The following is a 12,611-nucleotide window of genomic DNA, read 5'->3' as shown; positions in this document are numbered from 1 at the left end:
CGCTCGAGAAGTCTATCTCCTCGATACGGTCAGGGAGGCTCTGGTTCTTCGCCTTTTTTCTTAGCCCATTTTCTGGACTGCTTACTTCCCCTTTTATATTAGCCTGCACCCCTTATCCAGCGTCCACGTGTAGGTTCGACTTTCCAGGACTGATACTTGTCCCATCAGCCCATACTCAAAGTGGTTGGGGGTGGTTGTAAAAGCTGAAAAGCATTGCTTTGTCTGACGCAGAGTATTCAATGGCAGCTTTTCCTTTGTCCTTTGTCGCCATATTATTCAGGGGTTTTTTCATCAACGCGGATGTGTTCGATCATTCTCAAAACTGTTCCTATGCCGCTCTTGCCCTTTCTTTTAGAAGGGCTTTGAGGATGCCGAGGACAGAGTCATCCTCGACTATGTCTCAAGGCTACTTGGACTTTTATTGTATGTCCTCGACTATACCCCACCTCGGCTCGGGCCTTGAGCCCTAAGGTAAACTGGGCCAGGGCCACAATTTCTTTGGCCCCATAGTTATAAATAATTTTTTTTAAATTAATATTTTTTTTCAACCTTTTGAATTCCTAGAAAAAAAATTGTATTGTTTTCATTTTGGTATAACAAAAATTATATATTACATCTGTGATTGTCACTATAACAAATAAAAATATGATTATGAAATACAATTGTAGGGGGGGTAAAAGACCAGTAGGCCCATGTCGATGTCTATATTGGGCCAAAGGCCCAGTCCAAGGGAAAAATCCCTCCTCGGTCGTAGGAAGGAAAAGCCCTTCCTCGGTCACAGGGAGAGCCCTCCTCGACACATTGTAGCCGAGGATGGAAGAAGTAACCCGCCATCGGCGGTGACACTCTCTATCATCCCACGAAGTGGAAAGAGTACTAAAGCAGGAAAGGACAACGAAAGTGCTTAAAGGAGAGACTACCATTATCGCATTCAGTGCCTTGCGCCTGACACGACCATACTTTTCTGTCCTTACAACCACTCCCAACAACTGGAGAGAAGGGCTGATGGGACAAGTACCTACCCTAGGGGCCCCATTCAGAGGAAGGAAACTACTATAAAAAGGGAGTAAAGAGAGGTAGAGAGGGCGGGACGGAGACCCCCCAACATACCAAAGCCATCAAAAAAGGCTCCCTAGACCGTAGCGAGGACTAATCCTCTCTGATGAATCCGGTCCGTCTTAATCTGATCGTAAAGAGCACCATGATGATCGTTGTTCATATGCTAAAGCTTAACTCTTTAGCCCATTCTCTACAAATTCATTGTATCGGGCTCGCAGGTCTAAGATCCCATTCATTTTGGGCCCGGCTTGAAAAACATGACCCTACAATTGGCGCCGTTTGTGGGAAGAGTTTGTGCGTTGGCGAATATGATGATTAGTCACGGTCAAGCTCCTATCAACAAGAGTCCCTCGGGAGGACCATTTTGGCAGTGGTGCAAGTTGCGCGAAAACCCCCCCATCATTTCCAAGAACACACCGCCATTATCATAGCTCAGCCTCCATTTTGGGTCACTCTTCGAAATGTTCATTACGAGGGGAGGATCGCTAGACAGTGCAGTTCAAGGGGCTTTGGATGTCAGATGTACGCCCCCATGCGCCTGTCAAGGGGCTAACTCTTGAGACCCCTAATATTCCGGTCCGCCGAATCCTCTACGAATAGAGGAGCCGAAGGCTAAACCAAAATCTCGCTAAGTGCTAGACAGGACCAAGGTCTTGCATGGTCCTCGGACTCAAACCTATGGGAAAACTAGACACTCCAAAGGGCCAAAGTGCTAGATAGAACCAAGGTCTTGCATGGTCCTTGGACTCAAACGTATGGGGAAACTAAACACTCCAAAGGGCCTAAGTGCTAAACAGAACCAAAGTCTTGCATGGTTCTCGGACTCAAACCTATGGGGAAACTAGACACTCTAAGAGCTTAAGTGCTAGACAGAACCAAGGTCTTGTATGGTCCTCAGACTCAAACCTATGGGGAAACTAGCAACTTCAAGAAAGGTCTAAGTCTTAGGCGGAATGGAGGTCTCGTATGGTCCTCGGCCCCCCGGCCTTATGGGAGTTAACACACAAGGGTGCCTTTCTGAGTGTTTAGACCAGGTACAGTCATGCCTCAGTCCTCGGACCAGACACCTAAAGTAAGTTAAAGCTACGAATATCATCAGAAAAGCGGAAAAGAACCCTAGTACCCAACGACCCCCTCGGACAGTTTATTTTAGATTATACGTCCTCAGGCAGTCACCCTGTTCACAATACAGAACGTGCGGCTGTTATCTCGGTTGGTCTTATATAGTTAACTTATTTAAAGTCGGCATTGTTGTGCCCGTGGGGTTCGATAAGTTCAAAGTAATAACTCTTTACCAACAAGGGCATCGGTTCTAAGTAAGGATCGAAAGAAAAGACACTAGCACATTCATTCACAAAATAATTATTGCAGAAAAGAAAGGATATATAAAATGCGATAAAATCATCTTTTATTAGATAACGAGATAGTGCAATATACATAAAAGGGCTTAGACAAGCCTATATCATAAGCTAACTATAAAAAAGAAAAAAAGGGGAATACACGGGGACGATGGATCCTTCAATTTTGCTCTAGCAGCGACTAAGCAAGTCTGGATGGCCCCAGTGATGGAAGAGAAGAAGAAGCAGAGGCACCTGGTCCACAACCTTGCTCTAGCAATGACTAGGCAAGTCTGGATGGCACCAATGATAAAAGAGAGGAAGAAGCGGGGACGCCAAATCCCCATACCTGCTCTAGCAATAACCAAGCAAGTATCGTTCTAGCAGCAATCGAGCAAGCACGGATGGTACCGGTGATGGGAAATCCAAGCCCTCACATGCATGGCACACAGCACCGAATGGAGGTCCCAGTGCTTTCACACTAAAAATCTGATGCAACCTCCACTCGCTTCGGATTGTGGCTGAAGGAAGAAGAGGCTCCTTTCTTGCCTTATCGAGGAGAAAAAATGCCTTGAGCCTTTGTCTCCCTTGCCCTGACCGGGCCATTCTGAATCTCGAAGATACCCAAGGCTTCTAAAGAGGGTGTGGTTCCTTCACCCTCACCCTAGCCTTGACTATTTCACCTCCTAAAGCTCAATCACACTGGTAATGGGGACTTTGGGAACAACTAGAGGATTAGGAATTTGAAAAGCTCAAAGGGTCTGCAAATAAAGGAAATAGCCCCCCAATGTGCTTCTTATATAGGAGGCAAACCTGGTGGCAGTCAATTCACCTAAATCTCCAAAAAGGAATTACAAGCGAAATAAATCTCGCTCAATTTCCAAAGTGATCTTCAACCGGTGAATTTATGTCATCTCGTGAAGGGACCCTCATTAAAGCACGCCTCGTATACCGAAATGACAGGAACGCAGCTTGGATAGATTAAAAGAATATCCCACAGCCGGGAACGAGCCTTGGGCAAACGAAGAGGCTCTGGCCTTTAATGGAGGGACTGACGTGGCAGGTCGAGACAGAGGCCCGATATCACCAAAACCCTCATCTTCGCTCAAGGAGCCGGACAACAGGATTTTGAGGGGCTATTGTGGGGGAGTAAAAGACCAGTAGGCCCATGTCGATATCTATATTGGGCCAAAGGCCCAATCCAAGGGAAAAATCATTCCTTGGTCACGGGAAGGAAAAGCCCTTCCTCGGTCACAAGGAGAGCCCTCCTCGGCACATTGTAGCCGAAGATGGAAGAAGTAACCCGCCACCGACAGTGACATTCTCTATCATCCCACAAAGCGGGAAGAGTACTAAAGTAGGAAAGGACAACGAAAGTGCTTAAAGGAAAGGCTGCCATTATCGCATTCAGTGCCTTGCACCTGACACGACCATACTTTTCTGTCCTTACAACCACTCTAACAACTGGAGGGAATGGCTGATGGAACAAGTACCTACCCTAGGGACCCCATTCAGGAGGAAGGAAATTACTATAAAAAGGGAGGAAAGAGAGGCAGAAAGGGCGGGGCAGAGACCCCCCAACATACCAGAGCCATAAAAAAAGGCTCCCCAGACCGTGGCGAGGACCCATCCTCTCTGATGAATCCGGTCTGTCTCAATCTGATCGTAAAGAGCACCATGATGACCGTTGTTCATATGCTAAAACTTAGCTCTTTGGCCCATTCTCTACAAATTCATTGTACTGGGCTCGCAAGTCTAAGGTCCCATTCATTTTGGGCCCGGCTTGAAAAACGTGACCCTACAACAATAATATTTATTAAATTAGTTATGGGTTCCAATTTGCTCAACTAGTAAAGTCTTTGATGGTCAAATAAGAAATTTGAGATTCAATTCTCGCCTACACTAAAAACCGATTAGTGTCTTAATCTGATAATAAAGAGCTATTATCATAAGGAGACGCCATAGGTTAAAAATATTTTTTTTAAAATTATTAAATTAGTCTAATCTGCAAAAATAAATTTAATGAGACCACCCTAAAAATATTATTACGCGTAACGCGTGAGATCTACGACTAATTAATATAACATATAGAGACACACTTTAACATAAAAAGCCTAAGCTCAAGCCTAATGTGTATGTGCTCAATTATGTTATATTAACTATTCATTCTTCTCATCATTATTCAATGTGAGACTTCACTCACACATGTAACCTAATAATCTCTCCCTCACGTGTGAGTCTTTACCTCTTTATGGGCTTCAAGACCTCTTCGTGGGGCCATAAACAAGCCCAACACGCTCTCTCTTGCCTAATGGGCCTTTCCCTTTACTAGTGCATCATCCATGGGACTGCATGTGTCAACCCTACACGTCTTTTATGCTCTATGAGAACCTCGCACCTCATTATTATCTAGCACCATTGGTAATAATACTCTTGTGCGTGCCAAGAGTGAGGCGGATGGGCCGAGCCTCACTTGGGCTCACAATTTATTTGTAATATAGGCTTGAATTTCCTACTTTGGGTAGTTCCTTGTACAAAGACCCAACGGAGCTGCCTGTCCCTCTGAATTATTTTACTCTCTCCCTCTACTGTTACTACACTAGGCTGATACTTTCTCATTCCTACTTTTAGTTTCCTTCAAAACCTTTTAACAACCATTTCTTCCTTAACTTCTCATATTTATAGCCCAAAATTAGTAGAGGAGTCATGATTACCCTTGTGGTGAGTGGTAAAGGAGGTCCAATGTTATCAACACTAAGTGGGTGTTTAGTTAGGAGTAGGGGGTGGTAAGAGTGGCATCAAAACCGATTCCCACATTAGAAGATTTGCCCAGTGGCGATGTTTTCCAAGGCAATACCGGGCACCCAAGGTCTCACTTCCTCAGGAAATTGCATTCCCCAGCCAAGTCAGAGTTGACTGGCAAAGTCTTACCTTTGTCAGGTATGCCACAATGACTCCATCATGGTCCCCGGGTTTTGGATGGGTATCGATGCTTGCCTGGGCCAATTTCTTAGGCCTAATAGAACATACAACCATGCACAATGTCCTAAGGCCTGGGGCCCAACAAGTCCAGGGCCTTGCACACGTGGCGTCATTGTGGCGGATTTCATGGATAATGGGCCTTTAAAGGGGTGGGGGGTAACTCCCCGTACAACTCCTTTGTTGGGCCTTTTTCAAGATTGTTTGTGTGGGCTTTATAGGCTTGCTTGGTGCAATATATCATCCCTGCTCCAACTGCGAAAAGGACACACCCTACTCCATTTGCAAAAGGGCTTCAAGTACACATACCCCATTCTCGCTCCAACTACAAAAGGAATCTTGATAACCTTGCCACCTTTGCCCCACACCACCATGGGCTCTAATACCACTTGTTGGGAAGATAAATAACTTGGGGAGTTTCTTTGAATAATTAATACAACATATAGAGACACACTTTAACCTAAAATGCCTAAACCCAATGGGTATGTGCTCAATTATATTATATTAACTATTCATTCTTCTACCACAACATTTCCTTAGTGCAATGGTCATTCCATAAGTATAAGTGCTTGTGAGGTATGTAAGGGTAAGGATCAGAGTTCAAGTCTCCAAGAGGGAGCTTCACACATATATACACTTAGATATTAGGTTAAAGTAAAAGTTCTATCTTGTATAAAAAATAAATAAACAATTCATTCTTCTCATTATTATTTAATGTGAGACTTCACTCACATGTGTAACCTAACAAATCTCACTAACAAAATCTCTAATTTAAAGTGGAGGTTTGAAGGTGACTCGAGTAATCGAGTTTAGAATGTAAACTCGTGAAGGAAAGTATGATTATGAATGACCATATCAAATGCAGAATGGACTAGGCACGATGTAGAATGAAACATACAAAAATGACGTTCCATGATAGATGTAGACTAAAAGGCTGCTATTAGGACTAGAGAACAATTAAACCAATGACTAAAGTGACTATTATTATCGGAGAATGGCTGCACTACTGGTGGCTAAGGAAGATTAACAAATAACAATTGTTGAAGATGGCATAAATCATAAATGAGATATAGAAGTCAATGGTAATGACTTTCAGCACAAATTAATGGTGGCCGAAGGATGCGACACCAATGGCCAAATTAAGGAGAGCAACACCAGCCCATGGAAGCTTCGTAGTCTGGTGCTGCATAGGCACACAAATCTAACTTGCGGAAACTTTGACAACACATTAGGGTGTGTGACAATCTTAGGCCAATTTTTAAAGCATTTTGCAAATTGACTTCAATTTTTTTTGAGTAGTGTGCTCCAAAACTCAAAAAGATGCTCGAAATACTGAATTCCGAGAGAAAAAAAAAAAAAAATATATATATATATATATATATATATATATACACTTGAACGGCTATACGAATCCCAATGGACAAAGGCACTCCTAGGAACTAGGAAGCAATGCCATAAAAAATTATAACAAAATTCAAAAATTTTAAAATAAAACAGGAGAATGATAGGGAGAAATAGAATGCTTCAAGACCCTAGGTTTGATAATATGTTAAAAATAATAATAAGAAAATAAGATGATGTTAAAGTAAAAGCAAGAGGGTTCACTAGGTTTAGCCTGATGGCTTAAATCACCCAAAAAAAAAAAAAAAACCCAAAATGACAAAATAGTTACATCCTTCTATAAATTTTTTGATAATCCATCTTTCTATAAATTGGATCATACATTGAGACAAACTTACACAACATTAAATTTAGTATGTTAACACTCACGATTTCAAAAAAAAAAATCACGACCGTCTGCGATATTACAAAACCACAATAATTAATGTTAAAATTATATATGGTCTATATGTATTAGGCGGTGCTAATTGAGTTATATGAGTATGCTCATGACAGTAATACATTTTTAACTTCTATATTCTATTTGTAAAGTGTATACTAAACACCATGTCTGCAACCTCTAGTCCTTTAATCGAATCTAACAATAAAAAAATTACAAATAGTGTCGCCAATTAAACCGAAATCACAGAGTGAACAACTTGGAAATAGCAGAATTTAAAATTCCACCGTTATGATGGATCTTAAATCATCGTTCCGTTGACGTTTGGTTATTCTTTTTTTAATAGCACATTAATAAATGTACCTTTTATATCTATTTTGGCTTTTATATTTGGGAGGCATGGCTTATAGCATAATACGTCCATAACTTAATTAGCTTAAATTTTTTTTTTTTTTTTTTTAAGTGAGAGATAGCTTATAATACGCCCATATGCCTCCTACGTGATCGATTGTAGGAACGTGGTTAGCGGATCCCAGTTAGGGGAAGAGCGTGGTTATCACGTTACAAATACACCAACAAATGATAAGATACGCTAGCTATATATTGTGTATATAATTTTTTTTTTTTCATTTATAAAAAAAAAAAAAAAATTTAAGAGAGTTTCAACCTATGCCGTTTGTTCCTGATGATAACTCTTTATTCAAATTCAAACCTTTTGTGATTATTGATTCTCAAATTTCAAGGAAAAAAACATTTTCTCCTCTTGACATTTGATTGGCCAAATTTTGTTAAATTAATATTAAAAATATTATGTACTAACTTGTCATTTGTTTAAGACCAAATTTCAAGAATTATCCTCGTTTTAAAATTAAAATTCATTGTATTAAATTTTTAATTGAAGTATATTTTAAAATATTAAGTATAAATTTTTTTTTTCAACGGATTATGAAGAGATTTGCCATTGTAAGTGTTTTGGTGTTTGATAAATTTTGCATTTTTATTCTAAATTTATCAGTCATTTTTTTATTAACCAAGGTTAAACTTTTGTAAAAAAATTCTTATAGAAATTTAGAATATTTTGTTAATAATATAAACAAAAAGGGGGGTATTAATTTATTTTTAACCTTAAGGAATGGAAGTGTTTTTTTTTCATTTAGGATTTGGAGTTGAATGTCATTCCCTCAAACCTTAAAAAAGGGGAGTGTAATTATCCCATAAATAAATATACATATATTGGGTTTTAGGGAGGAAGAAAACACAAAAGTATTTAAATTGCTTACTTTTGTAACAAAAATTTTAGGATAAACTACATATTTCATTCTTATTCTTTATATCATATTTCAATTTAGTCCTTAACCTTTCAATTGTATCAATTTGGTCCCTAACCTTTCAATGTCGTGTCAATTTAGTCTCTATCATTATATCTTGGATGAAAATTAATAACATGACAAACCATCAAAATAAAATTTTAGTGTACTGTCACATCAACGAAAGCTAATTTTTTACATCATTAATTTTCATCCAAAAAATAACAGAAGTGACTGAATTGACACAGTTGATAGGTTAAGGACCAAATTGAAATATAGTGTATAAGATAGGGAACAAACACGTAGTTTACTCAAAATTTTATTTAAAAAGTGTTTTTTTTTTTTTTTGTAATAATAAACCTTCTATCCATCTCTCTCTCTCTCTCTCTCTCTCTCTCTCTTTTCTTTTTTGTTGTTGTTTTTAACTCTATAGTCTTACATTTGTAGGGCCAAAATGAGCATTTGCCCCTTTCGCCCAAAACAAGTAGCTACCCTTATTCTGAAACTATTTAGCCATATGCCCTTATTTTAAACTTGATTTTCTAAAAATCAGGTTTCAATGAAAAATTCGATTTTTAGAAAATCGAGTTATAAGCAAAAAACTTTTTTTTTTTTTTTTAAAATTATATGGAACTCAAGTTCCATGAACTCGAGTTCCATTCAAGGAACTAGAGTTCCATATAACATTTTGCAATTAACTCGATTTTCATTAAATCAAATTTTTCATTAAAACTCAATTTTAAAAAAAATTGAGTTTCAAAATAAGGGTATTTTGCTAGATAGTTTCAGAACATGGGTATTTTACTATTTGTTTTAGGCGAAATGGGCAAATGCCCATTTTGGCTTACATTCGTAGTTACACATTTTAGATTTTCAAAGTTAAAGCAACAAAAAAATAAAGAAAATAAAAGCACAAGGACCAATTGAAGCTTATTTTAAATTCATAAATTAAAATTTTAAATCATGAAATGCCAAAAAATTATAGATGATTTGAAAAGGAGAGATCATGTTATACCAGTAAAGATCTTTAAACCTCATAAAACTCTTTAAGAAAAATACGTCGGTGTCTTGTAATTTTTCTAAAAATGCCTTACAGGAAAGAGATCATAATCCTCCTATACCAGGGCAATAGTACAAGTGTTAGCGTGGCTAAAAGCCCAAAATTTGAGCTTTATCCTTGAAACTATCTTGATGCCCTATTCTTAAAATAAAATATTAAAAAAAAAAAAAAAAAACCCTTTGACGCGGCTATTTTAGTTTTTTGAAAAATCAATTAATAGTCATAGTTGTAAAATTTTAATTATTTATCTACCCATATATTTTCATTTTATATTAAAAATCTATATTGTAGCTTAAAATATCAATGAAATTACTCATCAATTAGGTGCAATTCTCAAGTATGAATATTTCAACAACTAAATCTACTATTAATTAACATTGAGTAGATTGAGGTACAATTCACATTAATTATATACTTATTTTCATTTACCTAACATGTTAATGTTTTATTTACCTATCTTTGTAGGTAATTTAACATTGTTTCATATTTTTCAAATGATAAGTGCACTTAAGAAAATTGATAACTTCTACTCAAAAAAAAGAAAGAAAAGAAAATTGATAACATAACGTGGTCCATGACATCTTCTTCTTTTTTCTTTTTTTTTTCTTTTCATTCTTTTATGATAATAGTAAGATTAATGAACCTCGAACTATTCAAATTCAATAATTTATGTATTATATAACTTTTATTTTTAAGTGTTTTTTTATTTATAATGAAAGGAAGGCACAAATAATATGGAATTGTGAAAATGAAAAAAATGAGGGGGGGGGGGGTATATAAGGTTGAGGAAATCAATTAAAAAGTGTTATATGTATGCGCGCGCACACACACACAATCCCATATGTATATTTATGTACAATCAAGTTAAGTGTTAGTGTAAATACAATAATAATGGAAATAACACACAAAGAGAAACTGAATAATACTTTTGAATATTATTGATGTAAAGAAAGGAAATACACAACACTATTTGGACTGAGGCGCGGCACTCGCTCTCTTTAAGGAGATTCAAGCCCTTGGTTGGCTAATTCTTGTAACCGGTGCAGACCTTTTCTGACTTGTCTCCCCAGGATACAACAGCCCAACAAGTGTCGTATAACTAGAACAACCTCTGCACAAAGTGTTCAAGCCTAAAGCTCCACCAGAAAGAACACCCTTCCTTGCCGATAATCTCTCTATTTTTTTAGTGTGTATTGTAAATTGCAGTTACATGGATTGGGTTTGAATGAGTCTATTTATAGGCTCAATGGGCCTTACGAAATTACTACCCAATTTATTCTGATTAATTAGGTCCAATTATTCTAATGTAGTGGGTGTTACAAGATTAATTGTTGGATATTAATCTGATGGGCTGGAGTTACACAATTAATGGTGAGATAAGGAGTTTTTGAAGAATGGGCTGTCAAGTAGGAGGATCCAAGGGACTGATTCATTTCCATTTTTGATATCTCCACTCTTCACCTCCCCCTTGCACACGTATCTAACCCAATATCTGAGACAATTCATGTTAGCTCATTAATCACCACAATTAAAAAGAATAAAATAGTCTCTCTCCTTTTTAATGTGGGATTAAACATTTTCACAACTCTTCATCTTCCATATTCACTCCCACATCTTTACATTTATGTTATAACATTTACTCATTTTAATTATTTAATATTAAAATGTTCCAACATTAAGTTTTACAGGTGAGTTTTTCTCTCACATGACACTCACCTAACAATCGAAAGTTTCTAAAGTATTTGATAGTCAAAACCCACTACTGACACTTTAGGTCGAGTAATGCAATCTGTTGGACACTCCCACTTTAGTAACACCCTTTTTCTTTTTATCAAACAAGTTAATTTATACAAAGCACTTTTATCGTATTCTATATTATCATTTCTCACATTAAAAGCTTTTTATCATTTAATTTTTTGATAATTTGATAGTTAGAAAAAAATAAAAATTTAAACTCTAAACTTCTTAATTAAAAATATCAAAAAGTGTTGATTGAACCCTTTATCAATTTGATTACCATACACTTGTAATAAATGTATTGCACTTGAGGATTGTATCTTGCCAAATGCTCTAAAACACTAAGGGTACGTTTGGTACACTGAATGGGGATTACGACAAGAATTGTAATATTTATTACTAGGAAATAAATGTGTTGTAATGTAATAACTAAACCTATTCATTAATTTGGTTGTAAGTTATAACATTAAAATGAAACTTAACATTTATTTTAGGAAATTTCTTACTCATACAATTATATTTCCTTAAAAATTGTTAATTTTAAATTTAAGAGAGATATGTGTTATTTTTTATGATTTTTTATTTTTATAATTATTAGATGTATATGGAAAGTTTGTTTACTTGGAAATATATTAAGTTTTGAAATTATTGCACTTACTAATGAATAGCTAATAAAACTTTTTAAAGATGAATAGTTATTCCTCATTTTGAAGAATAGTTATTCATAAAGAATGATTATTCTTTGTAATAAAAATATAACCAAACTAAAGAATAACTAAATTATAGGAATAACTATTACATTACAATGCCTATTACAATTTACCAAACATGCCCTAAAATTCTTTTCATTTAGTGCATTTTATCTCAAAAGCTCTACAACAAAAACTCTTTTTTTTTTTTTTTTTAAATTTACTTCCTACAATAATAATAATAAACAAAGGCCAAATTAAAAGAGAACGTAATCTACAAGGGATTAGTTAAAGTAGAAGTAAGAGGATTAATTTGACTATCACATGAAAATTCAAAGATGGCATTATAAAAACCCCTCATCATTATGATTATTATTCAAAATTCAAGCAATTAATGGGGTTTGCACCTACGTTGACACAAAACTAACAGGGAATCGATTGTTTTTCGGTCCAAGTGCCAAGGTAGTATAGAACTATGTATTCTTTTTTGTTTTTTTCTTTTTGAAATTAGGACTATAGTCTATATATTCTTCAACACTATTAAATACATGAAGACTTCCAGATAGTTATTTCTCCAGCCAGCGACTCCACGACATGCCACCATAAACATCACCGTAACTCCGTATCTACGTCCTATGACCCCATAATAATTCTTTGAAAGAA

The sequence above is a fragment of the Quercus lobata genome, chromosome 9 (genome assembly GCF_001633185.2).
Source record: "Quercus lobata isolate SW786 chromosome 9, ValleyOak3.0 Primary Assembly, whole genome shotgun sequence".
Classification (NCBI taxonomy): domain Eukaryota; kingdom Viridiplantae; phylum Streptophyta; class Magnoliopsida; order Fagales; family Fagaceae; genus Quercus; species Quercus lobata.
This window is presented reverse-complemented; position numbering follows the sequence as displayed.